Raw genomic sequence first — 19540 nt, forward strand, 5'->3', positions numbered from 1 at the left:
GACTTAAATGCTATGCTGCTGAGACTCACAGTCTTGACTCCAACAGTCAGCATACAAGCAAGAAGGTCTCCCCCTGGCTTCTAATGCCCAGTTACTCTTTGTAGGGGGACTTCAACAACCCTTCCAGACCCAAGCTCTCTGCAAAAGCATTTCTTTGCAGTGCTCAGCTGCTCTCATTGAAACACTCACAACACCTTATCAAGTTCGCTGCCCATTTAAAAAGACAACACGCAGAAGCCTGTTAGCTTAACTGGGGCTAACACACCTTGCACTTCAGTACCCAGAACCGTAAAAGTAAAACAAGTTTACTAACAAAAGAACATTGATTTAAGTGATACCAAGTAGAAGGAATAGGGATAGGAACGGTTACAAACAAAAATAAAAATATGTTTCTAAGACTCTAGTCTAACTTAACAAGCTACAGTCTTTTTTTCAAAGTAGTTTTCTCAGCAGTCATTCTTCCAGCATGGCTGGCCAGCCTTTAGCTAGGGTCCAACACAGAACCCAAAGCATTCAGGTTCTTTATCTCCTCAGGGGAAGGATACCAAAATGGCTCTCTGTTTCTGTTTATATCTCCCAAAGTTCATTGACCCTTTTACAAGAGGCAGGAAGGCTTCCTATTATCCTTTCCTTCTTGTTGACTTCCCAAACCCCTGCTGATTCATATGTAAAGGGGCTTCTGTTGTTTTGATTCCATAATGCTTAATTTACACTGGAGATAACTTCCTTTCCTCCTGTCTGGGAGAAAACCTGTTTCTCCCTTTGATTGTCACAGACTTTAAAGCATACTATCAGTGAGTATTCATAATTTCTCATACAGTGTAAACACATACATTGCACAGTGGTATTAATCACCAGTGTGTCGCCAGCTTTCATAAAAGACCTTTCTTGGTGCACTTTTATAATACAGTAATATTGTATACAATAAGTTGATTCAGTTGCTTATTCTTTGGATTCAGACCCTCTGGTCTTCCCCAAGGTGTCTGGACCCTGATTTGTTTTTAAGGTAAATGAACACTGGCTCAGGTAAGCAGACTTTAAACATGCAAAGCTGTTTCCCACGCATAAATTGCACTTGCAGGATTTTCTAGAGATCAAGTCAATCCATGTATACCATATTGCATGACTAGTTCATTATATTGCACAGTACAGTGTAGATGAAGGATGGGTGGCACTAGGTATCTAGCGGCCTGACCCTGCAAACACTTACATATATGTGTGAGTAACTTATTGTATGTAAGTAATCCTTTTGAGATCAGTAAAGTTGCTCAGATGCATTTGCAGGATCAGGCTGTGAGAGGGAAGTTCTGGCCTCAGTTCCCCCCCTGAACTACTAGCTATATCATTTGAAAAATCAAAATTTATTTTGGTTGCCTTCAGCAGTAGGTCTGAATCATTCAGGACCAAATTTCAGAAGGATTGCTCCCTGTTTTTTTACAGGAACAACCTATGCCTTCATTTTGCATAAACAAGTGCAATTCTTTCATGGATGCCTATCTGCATAGGTGGATCTCTAGCTACCTGACTGTAGGCACAAATTGGGTAGTTATAAACTCAGCTATATGCCTGAGATTTGTTTTTGCAGATAAAAAATGTGGGTGTAAATGATGCCTGTAAAAAAGAAAGAGGAGCTGTAGAAATGTATTCCGCATTTTTCCCCCATTGGTAAAAATACACTAGCAATCACTAGTCATACGTATGAACATACCTCAAAACCACATATATAATTCAATGTACTGGCACGTCAACTAATAGTAATAAACTTCCCAACCAGAAATAAACCTCAACATTTCCCATAAACCATACCTTCAGGAAAACCCTGAGTCCTGTACGTCAAGCAAATTCATGGGCTGTAAGCCAAAGGGAAAGTGAGTCCCAGAGTTGAGGCCTCTTGACTGAGACCACCTGCCCCAACTACTACAAAGTTAGAGACTGCCAGATCAGATGTCCCATTAGACCTCAACTACGATGTTGGATTACAAAGAGAGAGCTGCCTCAGCAATATGCTAGTCAGGCATTAGCCTGTGATCTTTAGAATATATAGCCCTAAACACTGACTTCTGTGTGTGCTAGCACTAACATTAACAGGCTCCATGTGGTTCTGCAGCTAAATTCACATAGCTGGCTTCATAAAATAGATGGAGGAGGTAAGGTAGGCTAAGTATAAAATGATTATCGTACACCTGTTAAAGAGACATTTTAGTTTAGTTGCCTCAAGAGAGAAAGCACCATTTTGAAGGAACAAAGGACCATTCATTTTATCACTAAGCATATTGCTTGGCTTAATTGTGGTTCCAAGCTATTTAATGCAATCATCCATATGCTGCTGCTCATAAATATTTAACAATTAATAAACATAAAAAGTCTTCTCATGCAGCACTTTGGGTGTCCAGCATACAGAGTAAGAGGGGATGAGCCCTGACACATCCCCTCTCAAATTTGAACCATGTCCACTTTTCCTGCTGTTCTGGTAGATAGAATCATAGGACTGGAAGGGACCTCAAGAGGTCATCTAGTCCAGTCCCCTGCACTCAAGGCAGGATGAAGTGGTCCCCTCATCTCAAAAAAGATATACTGGCATTAGAAAGGGAAACTAAAATTATAGGGGTTTGGAATGTGTCCCATATGAGGAGAGATTAAAGAGGCTAGAACTTTTCAGCTTGGAAAAGAGGAGATTAAGGGCGGATATGATAGAGGTACATAAAATCATGAGAGGTGTGGAGAAAGTGAATAAGGAAAAGTTATTTACTTGTTCCATAATATAAGAACTAGGGGCCAGCAAATGAAATTAATGGGCAGCAGGTTTAAAACAAATAAAAGGAAGTTCTTCTTCACTCAACACACAGTCAACCTGTGGAACTCCTTGAATGAGGAGGTTGTTAAGGCTAGGACTATAACCGGGTTTAAACGAGAATTGGATAAATTCATGGAGGTTAAGTCCATTAATGGCTATTAGCCAGGATGGGTAAGGAATTGTGTCCCTAGCCTCTGTTTGTCAGAGGATGGAGATGGATGGCAGGAGAGAGATCACTTGATCATTCCCTGTTAGGTTCACTCCCTCTGGGGCACCTGGCTTTGGCCACTGTCGGTAGACAGGATATTAGGCTGGATGGACCTTTGGTGTGACCCAGTATGGCCATTCTTATGTAAGTATTACCTAGACCATCCCTGACAGGTGTTTGTCTAACCTGCTCTTAAAAATCTCCAATGACAGAGATTCCACGACCTCCCTAGGCAACTTATTCCAGGGCTTAACCACTCTCACAATTAGGAAGTTTTTTCTAATCATAGAATCATAGAATATCAGGGTAGGAAGGGACCTCAGAAGGTCATCTAGTCCAACCCCCTGCTCAAAGCAGGACCAATCCCCGACTAAATCATCCCAGCCAGGGCTTTGTCAAGCCTGACCTTAAAAACTTCAAAGGAAGGAGAGTCCACCACCTCCCTTGGTAACGCATTCCAGTGTTTCACCACCCTCCTAGTGAAAAAGTTTTTCCTAACATCCAACCTAATCCTCCCCCACTGCAACTTGAGACTATTACTCCTTGTTCTGTCATCTGCTACCACTGAGGACAGTCTAGATCCATCCTCTTTGGAACCCCCTTACAGGTAGTTGAAAGCAGTTATCAAATCTCCCCTCATTCTTCTCTTCTGCAGACTAAACAATCCCAGTTCCCTCAGCCTCTCCTCGTAAGTCATGTGTTCCAGTCCCCTAATCATTTTTGTTGCCCTCCACTGGATATTTTCCAATTTTTTCACATCCTTCTTGTAGTGTGGGGCGCAAAACTGGACACAGTACTCCAGATGAGGCCTCATCAATGTCGAATAGAGGGGAACAATCACGTCCCTCCATCTCCTGGCAAAGCCCCTACTTATACATCCCAAAATGCCATTGCCCTTCTTGGCAACAAGGGCACACTGTTGACTCCTATCCAGCTTCTCATCCACTGTAACCCCTAGGTCCTTTTCTGCAGAACTGCTGCCTAGCCATTCGGACCCTAGTCTGTAGCGGTGCATGGGATTCTTCCGTTCTAAGTGCAAGACTCTGCACTTGTCCTTGTTGAACCTCATCAGATTTCTTTTGGCCCAATCCTCTAATTTGTCTAGGTCCCTCTGTATCCTATCCCTACTCTCCATCTTATCTACCTCTCCTCCCAGTTTAGTGTCATCTGCAAACTTGCTGAGGGTGCAATCCATGCCATCCTCCAGATCATTAATGAAGGTATTGAATAAACCGGCCCGAGGACCAACCCTTGGGGCAGTCCACTTGATACTGGCTGCCAACTAGACATGGAGCCATTGATCACTACCCATTGAGCCCGACAATCTAGCCAGCTTTCTAGTCACCTTATAGTCCATTCATCCAGCCCATATTTCTTTAACTTGCTGGCAAGAATACTGTGAGAGACCATCTCAAAAACTTTGCTAAAGTCAAGGAATAAAACATCCACTGCTTTCCCCTCATCCACAGAGCCAGTTCTCTCATCATAGAAGCCAATTAGATTAGTCAGGCATGACTTGCCCTTGGTGAATCCATGCTGATATCCAACCTAAACCACCCTTGCTGCAATTTAAGCCCATTGCTTCTTCTCCTAGCCTCAGATGTTAAGGAGAACAATTTTTCTCCCTCCTCCTTGTAAAAACGTTGTATGTACTTTTTGAATTGTAATCCTATCCACCAAAGCACTTGAAACCCCTCCCAGCTTGGTATTGTCCACAAATCTCTATGCCATTATCTACCAGTTTAACCACTATCTGCCATTGAACAGAACCAGACCCAGGACCAATCCCTGTGGGACCCCACTCAATATGCCCTTCCAGCTTGATTGTGAACCACTGATAACTACTCTCTGGGAATGGTTTTCCAACCAGTTATGCACCCACCTTATAGTAGCTCCATCTAGGATGCAAGCACAGGGAATGAGTTAACGGTCAGCAGTCTGGTTCAGCGTGTGGAGTAGCTGCAACTCCGTTAGATAGTCTTCTAGTCTGGCACATTAGAAGGGATGTGAAAGTGGCTGGTTACTGGGTGATACAAGGAGTGCTCCCATGAATCTCCTTGAAGGATGACGCCTTATATTACTACTTTCAATAATCACTAAAGGGTTCCTTTTACTGAATTTTTTTAAGAAACTAGAACATAGTAATTTACATGGCTAGCATGATGTAATACATTTCAATATGAATTCTTGTGAGAAACAAATCTCAGACAGTGCATTAGGAAAATATAGAAAGAGGTTGCAGATGAAGAGACTGAAGAGATTTTACAAAATAAAGTGACTGTTTTAAAGGTTCCTGTCATTTTAGAAGCATAAAAAAGAAGGGTAATTGCTGATCTACTGTTACTGAGCAGGTGTGAACTCTGGAGCTGATGGTGGGGGCTGAAACTAACCTTACAAGAACACGCTGGAAAACTGATCAGACTTTCAGAAAAAGCAGTCAACAGCCACGAGAGCCCTTCCCCCTTCTCTTGAATTATTGTATCAAGGATTATTATCTATATTATAGTAGCACCTAGGGGGCCCATTCTGTTAGGCAGCCAGGCGTTGAACAGACAAAGTAAGAGACAGTCCCTATCTCTGTACACATGACAAATGAAAAGATGGAGGGGAAAGGATGAACTATACAAGCAGAGTGGTCAGAGTTATGACTGGCAAATATTGTGTTGGTTCCACTTCGTTGGATTTCTTTATAGGTAATCTGTTGGTGTTTTTTTTCTTTATATGTAACATGGGGAAGGATTCATTTACAGGATTATGGAAACAGGAAAAGGGGGAAAGAGGGCTTTATTGAGGAAGAGAAGAGGGGAAGGGGAGATAAGGAGATGAAAAGTGGGGGATGGGGGGGTTAATAGGTACATGAGGGCCAGGAGAGTGAGGATGCTATGGAGGGACTGAGGGAGCAGGGCTGAGGTGAAGAGAGGGGGAAATGCCAGTCAAAACTGGGGAAACCAGACTCTGATGACAATAGTGTTGAAAGCCTAATGATGCCCATGCTGGGTCTCATCCCTGCCCCACTTCTGCCACTGCCACTCTGCTCCTAACCTTGTTGAGAGTCAAGGGGGTCCCTCTTAGCTCCCTGGGGCTCATTCCCCAGCCTGCAAGGTTGATTAATGCTGTTTCCTCCTTCTTCCTTCCCTTTTCCTATTTTGTATATTTCCATTTCCTTAGGCCAAAGTAAAGCAATCAAAATGATCTCTTCCCCCTCCCACCACCACCTCATCCCTTCTCAAGTTCAGCTGCAAATAAAAAGAATCCCAGGCCAGTCCTCCCTGTCCAGGGTGAACACTAGTTTCCTTCTCCCCCAATGAGAAATACTGCAGGAAAGGGACCAGGATGGCTTTGCAAAGCTCTATACAGATCGTAAACTTTCCATTAGCCTCCTTGCTCTGTCAGAAGGCAGGAAAGCAAGCAAGCAAGCAACCGGTAAAACCCACCCACGCCCCTGCTCCCGCTGCTTGGTGCTGCAGCATTGCTCCAGGAGATGGCACTGCGCACAGCTTCATTTCCTCTGCCTTGTTTGTTACAGCTCTGACTGGAGAGCACAGCAGCCACTCGCCTGAAACTGAGTAGAATTCATTGAATCTGCGGATTTCATGACGTTTCCCTGCGTGGTCCAACACTTTTTCTCTCTGCCTGTGCTTTTTTATTCCGCCCGGGTCTTCCCCACCCCCCCCTGCCCCCCGCTGTCTGATCTGCTCCGGGTCTCATTTAACTCTGTCCTAGCAACACAGAGCGAATTGGACTTGAATGCTGCACCTGGCTGTGTATGTGGGGAAGCCAAGCTGGATCAAGAGGTGGGCGAGCAGCGGGGAGGATGGAGGCGCGAGAGAGCAGCTTGGGGTCGAGGTAAAACTGAGCATCATCATCTTATTGTTTAATCCATCATTGAGTGAACAATCAGCCAGCAACACCCTGCTCCATTCCAAAAAGAAAATCATGATCGGATGAAAACAACGTGCCACAAACAGGTAAGGCGGTGGAGTCGCTAATGGGAAACCAGCTGTTGTCCATTCCCACAAGAAATCCAATTCTTGCCTTTTTCTTTTGTCCCTGAACTCCCTACTCACCCCCAAGTACAGAAAGCCCGGGGAGAAGGCAGTTACATAACAGAAGGGAGCTCAGTTTCATATGCCTTTCATGAACAACTGGAAACTCGCAGGGACGGGGGCAAACGCTGGATTCAGAGAGATCCAGCAAATTGTGGTTTTAAAGATCGGTTCCGCCTCCCTTTCTAGAGCCGGGGGCGCCAGCTGGCAGACGTTGCACGCAAGGTTTTCTTTCGGCAAGTATCCCGGTCATGTGAAGCTCGGGCTCCTGCTTTCCGGAGAGAGACATCCCCCCTGCCCCTGCCCCTGCCCCTGCCCCATCCGGGGTTTGGTGAGACACAGCCCGAGGTGCGGCGTGATAATTAAGCCGTAAACGCCATGCAGCGCGGAGGCCCCGGGAAGCCACACCGCGGCGCGGGGGAGACGAGACGAGACGAGACGGGCGTGGGGCGCCGAGTTCCGCGGTCGCTCGTCCTGTCCTGGGCTAGATGCGAGCGGGACGGTTCGGGGCTACGGGCAGGGAGAGCTGAGCTGGGGGTGCCGGAGATGATCGGACCCGCTATCTCGCGGCAAGGGCTCCTTGGCTCCACGTTCCCAGCCGGCTGGCCGGGCTGTGCCCGAAGCGCGGCGCTGGGCCGGGGGCCGGGGGGTGGGATGCTGCAGATGCCGGCCCCGCGTGCCCACAGCTGGCCCGCAACGACACCGCTCGCTCGCTGGGACTGGAGCAAAGCTCCGAGCGCGGCCGCCACGTGCTGCCGCTGAAAACGCGCCACAAGCCCGTCTGTTCAGCGGCCCGCGCGTAGGGACCCCGGTGCCAGGAAACTCGTTTCCGAGGTGGGCAGCGGGGACACGACGCCCGAGCTAAGACTCGCTCCCTAGACGGGTCCGCTGTGGCGATCCCTGCTTCCAAAATCTCCCTCGGTCGCTCTGGGAACAAACCGATTTCCATGTTCATGGAAAACTGGGGGACACCTGTTGTTATCCGTAGCATTACCTGGGATTGCACAGCCTGGAAATCATCCATTTCACTCCTGGAGGTGCATCAGAGTAGCTCCTGGGAGTCGAGAGCAGAGCTGACCTGAACCCGGTCCAGTAGCTAGAAAAGGTCACGGGTCCGGCAGTTAGGAGAGACTTCCCTGGTTTCAATGGGGTCTCTGCTTGCAAGTCAGTCAGTCACTTCGTGCGCGTCGGTTTATCCCTCCAACTTTGCAGGACCCAGAACAGCAGCCGAGAAGCTGTTTCAGCACCTAGGTCGGGGCTATAAATACAGGGCTCTGCGCTGGGTCTAGGAAGCGAGATAAGTGGAAGAGAGACGGTTTTAATGCTAACCACCGTCTCAACGACTGCTCAGAAATAAATGTGGAACCCAGCTCATCAGAGAGCGAGGTCAGTCGGTGCACTGGCTCCTGAAAAGAGGTTGAAAGAAAATTACATTGAGCACGCCAAAACTTTATGTCTTACTCATAAAGCTGGGAAGAAGGCAATTGGACTCTGACCCCGGTCAGTGCGAAGACTGCCACTGACTTCCATGCCTCTGGATCAAGCCCGTGTATTGTTAGAAACAGACGAACACAAAATTAAATGATTCACTGAACTCCACCTGTGATTGTTTTCAAGCTAAAATAGCAACGTTCAGATAAACTGCCTATTAACGTTTTGCTGGTCTCGGATCATTGTAGTTTTGCAAAGACGATACTAATGCGATGGTTTTTAGAAGGTGCCCAAGAACTTCGTCGAGTGCTAAAAAAACACCTAAAGAAGCCTGAATGTTCCAGATGAGCGAATGCTGTAAAAATCCTGCAAATAGTCATTCAAACGTCTTAAATGACTTTGCCTCCGCCGAGGTCCACTGTCCCTTTTGCAGTCGCCTCCGACCTAGGAAGGTTCTGGCAGTGCTAGTAAGTTTACTGGAAGGAACAGTCACAGAAACAGCATATTTTAAGTGAACGTTGAGGGAGAATTCGCAGAAAAGTGAATTTTAAATTTACTTCCATAAACATTCATTTGGGGAAATTATTTCTAGGAGCGACAACAGCCAATAAGGGAGCCGAAGCCTACCATATGACCTACCTGGCCAATGACAGCTTGCATTTTGAATATCAAATAGTTACAATGAAGTGCTTGCAAATCAGCTCCTGATCAATCATTATTACCAGTAGCTGGCAAATAATTTCAAGTAAGAAATAAAAGTCAATTATTCATTAGGCTTATTGACAGTTCACTAACAGCAACCCGGGTATATTCTTCAAATATACTAATCAGTTGTATATTATTTGCACAGTTTTAGACACGTTAATAAAAAGTTTACCGAACTACTAGTACGTATAGATAATTATTACTTAGCATTAAGAAATATACTCTAGAAAAAAATACAGCAAAATGAATACTCTTCATTCAGGGATGATATACTTGGATTAATCACCTTTGTGCTGTTCACTGTGTCCATATGTTCCTTTTTCCACTAGGCAAACAAGATTTATTTAATCTTTCCATAGTCCTATGAGGCAATAAACTGTAGATACTATAGTTTTATATGTAGAATTACAGATTCAGCATCCAGATACCTCCACTCTTGAGGGTATACTTTATCTATGTAATTAAGCAGTTCATTCACACAGCTCACTTTGCAATAAATTACCTGTTTCAAACTGATCATAATCTTGCCCTATTCTTGAAAGACAACTGAAGGGATGGGCATACATCTGGGCATATGTCCCTATGGAACCCTATTGAAGTCAGTGGGACTCTGTGCCAAGGGTGCACCAATGCAGTTGTTTACGAAGGATCACAGCCTGGAAGCCTAGATATAATCTCTTCAACTGTCTGATTTAAAGTTGCCACAACACCAGTTCTTGACAGGTGAAGCAAGCAAGTGATCTAAATCTGGAAGGGACTGTGTATTTGCAACTCCAATACATGATAGTGAGTTCTTAAATTAAAGAAAGATAAAACAGCTGCAAATATTCTTGGAAGGATTAGATTTTTATCAGTAAATGTTAAGAACACAAGAATGGCCATACTGGGTCAGATCAATGGTCCCTCTAGCCCATTATCCAGTCTTCCGATAGCAGTGAATGCCAGGTGCTTCAGAAGGAATGAACAGAAGAGGTCATCATCAAGTGATCCATCTCCTTCTGCCCATTCCCAGCTTCTGACAAACAGAGGCTAGGGACACTTCAGAGCTTGCTTTTGCATCTCTGCCCATGCTGGCTTATGGATTTATCCTCCATGAACATATCTAATTCTTTTTTGAACCCTGTTATAGTCTTGGTCTTCACAACATCTCTGCCAAAGAGTGCCACAGGCTGACTGTGTGTTGTGTAAGAAATGCTTCCTTTGGTTTATTTTAAACCTGCTGCCTATTACTTTCATTTGGTGACCCCTAGTTCCTGGGTTATGAGAAGGAGTAAATAACACTTCCTTCTTTACTTTCTCCACACCAGTCATGATTTTTTAGATCTCTAGCATATCCCCCCTTAATCGTCTCTTTTCCAAGCAGAAGAGTCTCAGTTTTATTAATCTTTCCTCATACAGAAGCTGTTCCATACCCCTAATCATTTTTGTTGCCCTTTTTCCAATTCCAATATATCTTTTTTGAGATGGGGTGACCAGATCGGCATGCCGTATTCAAGATGTGAGCATACCATGGATTTATATAGAGGCAATATGATATTTTCTGTCTTATCTATCCCTTTCCTAATAATTCCCAACATTCTGTTAGTTTTTTGACTGCCACTGCACACTGAGGATGTTTTCAGAGACCTATCCACAATGACTCCAAAATCTTTTTCTAGACCCCATCTTTTTAATATGTATAGTTGGGATAATGTTTTCCAATGTGATTTTAACATTCAACATTGAACTTCATCTGCCATTTTGTTGCCCAGTCACCCAGTTCTGTGAGATCCCTTTATAACTCTTCACTGTCTGCTTTGGACTTAACTATCTTGAGTAGTTCTGTATCATCTTCAAATTTTGCCACCTCACTGTTTACAGTTTTCCAAATAATTTATGAATACGTTGAATAGGACTGGTCCCAGTGCGGACCCCTGGGGGACACCGCTATTTACCGCTCTCCATTATGAAAACTGACCATTTTTTCCTGTTGTTAAACGTCGATTTCACTGTATACACAAACCAATATATCAATCAGTAATAATAAAAATTTACAGATAGGAAAAATAAGAAAAATGCTGCTTGAGAATTTATTAGAGTTTGATTTAAGGATATTTACTTTGTATATTTTGATTTGATGTTGACAATTTGTGTTTTTTAACAGTTACCAAGCTTTATCTTTTTGAAACTCAATGTCTACTGTCATTAAATAATTGCCTGTACCCCTTTCCCCCGTCTGACCTCCCATAATTTCCTGCAATTATGAACAATTTAAAATGGATTAAAAATTAAAAATGCATAACCTATACTTCTGTGCAACTGTGAAAATTTAAATTGAAAGTAATCAAAAATGCTTAAAAATAAACACTGATATTATCCACTGAAATTATAAAAAAATATAAATTGAATTCTGACAATCCTTCAAGTATTGTTTCACCTTCAGGCAAAAACATGAAAAGCATTTTAAAATACATCTAATAAGATCACTTATAAGATTTTAGATTCTTAATTTTATTACACAAGCCAACATTCTAACATGGCAGTCTAACAAACTAATTTTACCACATATAAAGCAATATAAGAAGAAAAGAAAGATCACTGAAATAAATATATCAACAGCAAAGCCCAAAATTCTACCTTTTAATCAGAAGAAGAATTCTTGTATAATTTCTGTGAGTATATTTTCAGTGAAATCAACATAAACTTACAAAGACACATATACTTTTACTCCAGTAAATATTTAATTGGTAGTCAAATGTATTTTGTTACATTATTATTTGTGTGTTTTATATTCACTTTATGAAACAAAACATTTTGAAGGTAAGACATGTTCACTCTCCAAAACTACATAAGAGAAATAGAATACCACATGCATTGTCATGACATGTCCCCACTAGAGGCTTATATAAATGCTTCAGAAAGGCAAGCTTTATTTAAGGTCCTTACTTTAAATAAACTAAGGAATTCAGGTTTGTGGGGCAGGGTCATTGGGTCTTCACTATCATTTTTTAGATGTTTGCACATGTGGAAATGCTAATCATTTTTTTTCCATGTTTCAGAGTAGCAGCCGTGTTAGTCTGTATTCGCAAAAAGAAAAGGAGTACTGGTGGCACCTTAGAGACTAACAAATTTATTAGAGCATAAGCTTTCGTGAGCTACAGCTCACTTCATCGGATGCATTTGGTGGAAAAAACAGAGGAGAGATTTATATACACACACACAGAGAACATGAAACAATGGGTTTATCATACACACTGTAAGGAGAGTGATCACTTAAGATAAGCCATCACCAGCAGCGGGGGGGGGGGGGGGGGGAAGGAGGAAAACCTTTCATGGTGACAAGCAAGGTAGGCTAATTCCAGCAGTTAACAAGAATATCAGAGGAACAGTGGGGGGTGGGGTGGGAGGGAGAAATACCATGGGGAAATAGTTTTACTTTGTGTAATGACTCATCCATTCCCAGTCTCTATTCAAGCCTAAGTTAATTGTATCCAGTTTGCAAATTAATTCCAATTCAGCAGTCTCTCGTTGGAGTCTGTTTTTGAATCTTTTTTGTTGAAGTATAGCCACTCTAAGATCTGTGATCGAGTGACCAGAGAGATTGAAGTGTTCTCCAACTGGTTTTTGAATGTTATAATTCTTGACGTCTGATTTGTGTCCATTCATTCTTTTACGTAGAGACTGTCCAGTTTGGCCAATGTACATAGCAGAGGGGCATTGCTGGCACATGATGGCATATATCACATTGGTAGATGCGCAGGTGAACGAGCCTCTGATAGTGTGGCTGATGTGATTAGGCCCTATGATGGTATCCCCTGAATAGATATGTGGACAGAGTTGGCAACGGGCTTTGTTGCAAGGATAGGTTCCTGGGTTAGTGGTTCTGTTGTGTGGTGTGTGGTTGCTGATGAGTATTTGCTTCAGATTGGGGGGCTGTCTGTAAGCAAGGACTGGTCTGTCTCCCAAGATCTGTGAAAGTGATGGCTCGTCCTTCAGGATAGGTTGTAGATCCTTGATGATGCGTTGGAGAGGTTTTAGTTGGGGGCTGAAGGTGATGGCTAGTGGCATTCTGTTGTTTTCTTTGTTGGGCCTGTCCTGTAGTAGGTGACTTCTGGGTACTCTTCTGGCTCTGTCAATCTGTTTCTTCACTTCAGCAGGTGGGTATTGTAGTTGTAGGAATGCATGATAGAGATCTTGTAGGTGTTTGTCTCTGTCTGAGGGGTTGGAGCAAATGCGGTTATATCGTAGCGCTTGGCTGTAGACAATGGATCGAGTGGTATGATCTGGATGAAAGCTAGAGGCATGTAGGTAGGAATAGCGGTCAGTAGGTTTCCGATATAGGGTGGTGTTTATGTGACCATCGCTTATTAGCACCGTAGTGTCCAGGAAGTGGATCTCTTGTGTGGACTGGTCCAGGCTGAGGTTGATGGTGGGATGGAAATTGTTGAAATCATGGTGGAATTCCTCAAGAGCTTCTTTTCCATGGGTCCAGATGATGAAGATGTCATCAATGTAGCGCAAGTAGAGTAGGGGCATTAGGGGACGAGAGCTGAGGAAGCGTTGTTCTAAGTCAGCCATAAAAATGTTGGCATACTGTGGGGCCATGCGGGTACCCATCGCAGTGCCGCTGATTTGAAGGTATACATTGTCACCAAATGTGAAATAGTTATGGGTCAGGACAAAGTCATAAAGTTCAGCCACCAGGTTAGCCGTGACAGTATCGGGGATACTGTTCCTGACGGCTCGTAGTCCATCTTTGTGTGGAATGTTGGTGTAGAGGGCTTCTACATCCATAGTGGCTAGGATGGTGTTTTTAGGAAGATCACCAATGGACTGTAGATTCCTCAGGAAATCGGTGGTGTCTCGAAGATAGCTGGGAGTGCTGGTAACGAAGGGCCTGAGGAGGGAGTCTACATAGCCAGACAATCCTGCTGTCAGGGTGCCAATGCCTGAGATGATGGGGCGTCCAGGATTTCCAGGATGTATCATGTTCGTGGTCGGAGTATGAACAAGAGGCTACTAGGCAGCTCTCCAACACCACTTTCTACAAGCCATTACCCTCTGATCCCACTGAGAGTTACCAAAAGAAACTACAGCATTTGCTCAAGAAACTCCCTGAAAAAGCACAAGAACAAATCCGCACAGACACACCCCTGGAGCCCCGACCTGGGGTATTCTATCTGCTACCCAAGATCCATAAACCTGGAAATCCTGGACGCCCCATCATCTCAGGCATTGGCACCCTGACAGCAGGATTGTCTGGCTATGTAGACTCCCTCCTCAGGCCCTTCGTTACCAGCACTCCCAGCTATCTTCGAGACACCACCGATTTCCTGAGGAAACTACAGTCCATTGGTGATCTTCCTAAAAACACCATCCTAGCCACTATGGATGTAGAAGCCCTCTACACCAACATTCCACACAAAGATGGACTACGAGCCGTCAGGAACAGTATCCCCGATACTGTCACGGCTAACCTGGTGGCAGAACTTTGTGACTTTGTCCTGACCCATAACTATTTCACATTTGGTGACAATGTATACCTTCAAATCAGCGGCACTGCGATGGGTACCCGCATGGCCCCACAGTATGCCAACATTTTTATGGCTGACTTAGAACAACGCTTCCTCAGCTCTCGTCCCCTAATGCCCCTACTCTACTTGCGCTACATTGATGACATCTTCATCATCTGGACCCATGGAAAAGTAGCTCTTGAGGAATTCCACCATGATTTCAACAATTTCCATCCCACCATCAACCTCAGCCTGGACCAGTCCACACAAGAGATCCACTTCCTGGACACTACGGTGCTAATAAGCGATGGTCACATAAACACCACCCTATATCGGAAACCTACTGACCGCTATTCCTACCTACATGCCTCTAGCTTTCATCCAGATCATACCACTCGATCCATTGTCTACAGCCAAGCGCTACGAAATAACCGCATTTGCTCCAATCCCTCAGACAGAGACAAACACCTACAAGATCTCTATCATGCATTCCTACAACTACAATACCCACCTGCTGAAGTGAAGAAACAGATTGACAGAGCCAGAAGAGTACCCAGAAGTCACCTACTACAGGACAGGCCCAACAAAGAAAACAACAGAACGCCACTAGCCATCACCTTCAGCCCCCAACTAAAACCTCTCCAACGATCATCAAGGATCTACAACCTATCCTGAAGGACGAGCCATCACTTTCACAGATCTTGGGAGACAGACCAGTCCTTGCTTACAGACAGCCCCCCAATCTGAAGCAAATACTCACCAGCAACCACACACCACACAACAGAACCACTAACCCAGGAGCCTATCCTTGCAACAAAGCCCGTTGCCAACTCTGTCCACATATCTATTCAGGGGATACCATCATAGGGCCTAATCACATCAGCCACACTATCAGAGGCTCGTTCACCTGCGCATCTACCAATGTGATATATGCCATCATGTGCCAGCAATGCCCCTCTGCCATGTACATTGGCCAAACTGGACAGTCTCTACGTAAAAGAATGAATGGACACAAATCAGACGTCAAGAATTATAACATTCAAAAACCAGTTGGAGAACACTTCAATCTCTCTGGTCACTCGATCACAGATCTTAGAGTGGCTATACTTCAACAAAAAAGATTCAAAAACAGACTCCAACGAGAGACTGCTGAATTGGAATTAATTTGCAAACTGGATACAATTAACTTAGGCTTGAATAGAGACTGGGAATGGATGAGTCATTACACAAAGTAAAACTATTTCCCCATGGTATTTCTCCCTCCCACCCCACCCCCCACTGTTCCTCTGATATTCTTGTTAACTGCTGGAATTAGCCTACCTTGCTTGTCACCATGAAAGGTTTTCCTCCTTTCCCCTCCCCCCTCCCCCCCCCCCCCCCCCCCCGCTGCTGGTGATGGCTTATCTTAAGTGATCACTCTCCTTACAGTGTGTATGATAAACCCATTGTTTCATGTTCTCTGTGTGTGTGTATATAAATCTCTCCTCTGTTTTTTCCACCAAATGCATCCGATGAAGTGAGCTGTAGCTCACGAAAGCTTATGCTCTAATAAATTTGTTAGTCTCTAAGGTGCCACCAGTACTCCTTTTATTTTTTTTCCATGTATTTGAAATTTTGTAAACATACTTTATAAAAGGAATGTGATAAATGTATAGCTCCTTCCACATATAAGTAAACTGCTTCTAAAGTAACATTATTGTTTAAACATGTGAGAGAACACACATTTGAACTTTATTTTATTGCTTCTTTTATTTTCATTGTAATTTAAAGTGTCTCTGCTGAATGATGGAAGTGTGTACCTGGGAAAAAACATTGGCAAATTAAGAAAGAGCTAGTAGTGAATTAGCACATAAGGTTCACTTTGAAATTTGTGTATTTTTCAATATATATGAGTGAGAGGGTGAATCAGTCCAATAGTCTGAAAAAAAATTCCTGATTCTAACATTAAGCGTCAATATTTAAATGTTGATAGTTTTAAAACAGATCAGGTGTTCTTCAAGAAGAAATACTATTCCCAGTGTCAATTAAACCCAAGGAGAGAAAATAACTCTTCTTCTTCTTCTAGGATGATGAAGTCTGGAGCTGTGTTTTTAGAAATTCTGGGCTGTATGTAATACTAGAATGCTATTGATAATTGAAATCCAATTGTATTGTAACTGGTGGAAAGAACAGCTGAGATGAGGAGTTGAACAATGAGCTATAGATAACTATTTTCTTGTAATCCAGAAAAAACTTTGTTAGAGTCCAATCAGCTATGCAAAAAGGGTGAAAGTCTCTGAAACGCAAAGCCCTCTGCACTGAACCTCACGCTAGGGGAGGTGTGAGAAAGAGAGAGAGAGAGCGCCATGCAAGCCACCTCCACAACCACAGTGCACTGCAGAAGGAGAGTTTCATGGTGTCTCAGAACAGCAATGTACAGAAGAAACTGTGGGGAGGGGGTCGCTGTGGCTAGGAATCTTGGATGAGCAAGACTGGCTATTGCAGTCTATATAAGATAGAATGGCAACTGTGCTGTGCTATAGCTATCCTGCCTGCAGGTGAGAAGACTCGTGAATTTAATCTCCCCCAAAGTCCATTGAATTCCCCACACAAAGTCTGTTTATTTGGGTGTTATGTGGCGAGTAGTGACTTTCACAACCAAACAATTACATTTTGTTTGGGGTTTAAATGTCACAGGAAAATACATTGTTGTTGACCTGTAATATGCACTTTATTTGTGGGCTTTTAGATTTAGGTTGTTTAGCTGCTACAACTATTCTGCCCTCAGCTGCATAAGCACTCTCCCAGTAAATTGAATTTAAAGAGTCTTAATGGGCCTATTGCTGTGAGCACTAGTATTTTGTACTGCATCAATTAAAAATCAATCCATCCTGTAATTCCTAATGTAGGCACGGATCCTACAATCAGATCCATAATGATGGACCATAGCAGCCATGATGGGTTTCAATGAAATCAGTGGGGCTTCTGCATGAGTGCAGCAATCTGCCCACACAAACACAATGCAGCATCAAGGCCTTCAGTGCCAGTGGCCAAGAATAAAAGGTTGCTTTGAAGTGTAAAGCAGTAGTTTAGAAGTAATTTGTAACTGAAGTCAACCTGCTAATTAATTCAGTGGTTTTCTTCACTTAATATAACTTTTTTTAGTGATATCTGAATATTGAATATACTTTCTAGTATCAGCATCAAAAAAAGAACAAAGGTCATGTCTTTTCTTTAGACTCATAGACTTTAAAGTCAGAAGGGGCCATTATGATAAGTCTAGTCTGACCTCCTGCACAACGCAAGCCACAGAATCTCACCCATTCACTCCTGTAACAAACCCCTAACCTATGTCTGAGCTATTGTATTCCTCAAATCATGGTTTAAAGACTTCAAGGTGCAGAGAATCCTCCAGCAAGTGACCCATGACCCACACTGCAGAGGAAGGCGAAAAACCACCAGGGCCTCTGCCAATCTGCCCTGGAGGTTTAACTGCCTGTAGGATTATAAATTCCTTTCAAAGAAACACTGTTCTATTTATGAATGATCAACAATGAAATATCTGCTTAGTATATTAGAATCAGTCATTTCATTTTTAGTCTATTAAACATAGGGATGTTATGCTTAAATGTATGTTCCCTTCTGGAATTCCTTAGTCTTCACCCTCAGATACACACATTCCAACCTCACTTCAGTAGGAACATAACCAAGCTCATATATTTGGTGTAGGATATGAAAGCGTATTATTTACAGATATAGTAGAACCTCAGAGTTACAAACACCAGAGTATGAACTGACCAGTCAACCTCATTTGGAACCAGAAATATGCAATCAGGCAGCAGCAGAGACCAAAAAAAAAATACAGTACAGAACTGTGTAAAACATAAGCTACTAAAAAAGTAAAGGAAAAGCAGAATTTTTCTTCTGCATAGTAAAGTTTCAAAGCTGTATTAAGTCAATATTCATCTGTCAACTTTTGAAAGAACAAGCATAACATTTTGTTCAGAGTTATGAACAACCTCCATTCCCCAAGTGTTTGTAACTCTGAGGTTCTACCGTATAACCTACAATTTACACTGTGTGGCTCTGTCCCTCTCTAGTGCCTGGACTATGGAGGTCTGAGTCTGTAAACCCTTTGAGATAACAGAGCTGGGTCTTTTGGCTCAGGTAGTAAAGGACAGTGCTTATGGATCCAGAGCTCCTGAACTTGACCCCTACTGCCAACAATCCATCTACAGGGGCACATTGTGACTCATAAGGGGATTTGAGTTGCTGTGGACCTGAGAAATTCAGGATCAGCTTTCCCAGACAGGGGAACGTGTAACCTATATGCCACAGGGTGACTGGTCCCAGTAAATGAAGTACATCCAGTGCCCCTAAGCCAGAACAGGTGCTCCCATTTGTCCAGTTAAGAGGAAGGGGCAGCATCTAGGGGCTATAAAGGACCAGGGAGAGAGCGAGCTTGGGGGTGGATGGGGACAGGGGGCCCAGAGAGTCAGAGAAGACTAGTTTGATCAGGAAGGGTGGATGAGAGTTGCCAGAGACAAGGGGACTGGAGCAGTCCTGGAAGGGAGCAGAAGGTGGCTTCTGGGAGAAGGCTGAAGGCCAGAGAGCAGCAGAGGTAGCTGCCTGCTGGCTCTAAGCCAGAGAGCTGGAGCAACAAGCTGGAGAGGGCTAAAGGCAGGGTGTAGTGGAGGAGCTAACCTACTGACATCTTCAGGAATGGAGAGTTGTGAGAGGGCCAAGGAGAATGAGAGACACTTGCCTTATTCTCCTCATGCTCCCAGCAGAGAGGCTATGTGGGTTTCTGCTGGGAAGAGTAAGGTTGCACTTCAACTGGAAGGGGTGGGGCGGCTGCCCAGGAACTGAAGTGGACTGGCAGACA

The 19540-nt window shown here is 43.8% G+C and overlaps 1 protein-coding gene across 2 annotated transcripts in view; it reads left to right on the plus strand.

The window, feature by feature from the left end:
• The first annotated feature begins 6591 nt into the window (after positions 1-6591).
• Positions 6592-19540, plus strand: part of KCNJ6 (potassium inwardly rectifying channel subfamily J member 6) — a 219952-nt gene continuing 207003 nt past the window's right edge. Inside the window, exon 1 of one of the 2 annotated variants that reach the window (XM_043507404.1) lies at positions 6592-6970. The gene's annotated coding sequence lies outside the window, so the exon portion shown is untranslated. The remainder of the gene's footprint in view (positions 6971-19540) is intronic. The other variant, XM_038386918.2, reaches the window with a different exon arrangement.

The sequence above is a fragment of the Dermochelys coriacea genome, chromosome 1 (genome assembly GCF_009764565.3).
Source record: "Dermochelys coriacea isolate rDerCor1 chromosome 1, rDerCor1.pri.v4, whole genome shotgun sequence".
Taxonomy (NCBI): Eukaryota; Metazoa; Chordata; order Testudines; family Dermochelyidae; genus Dermochelys; species Dermochelys coriacea.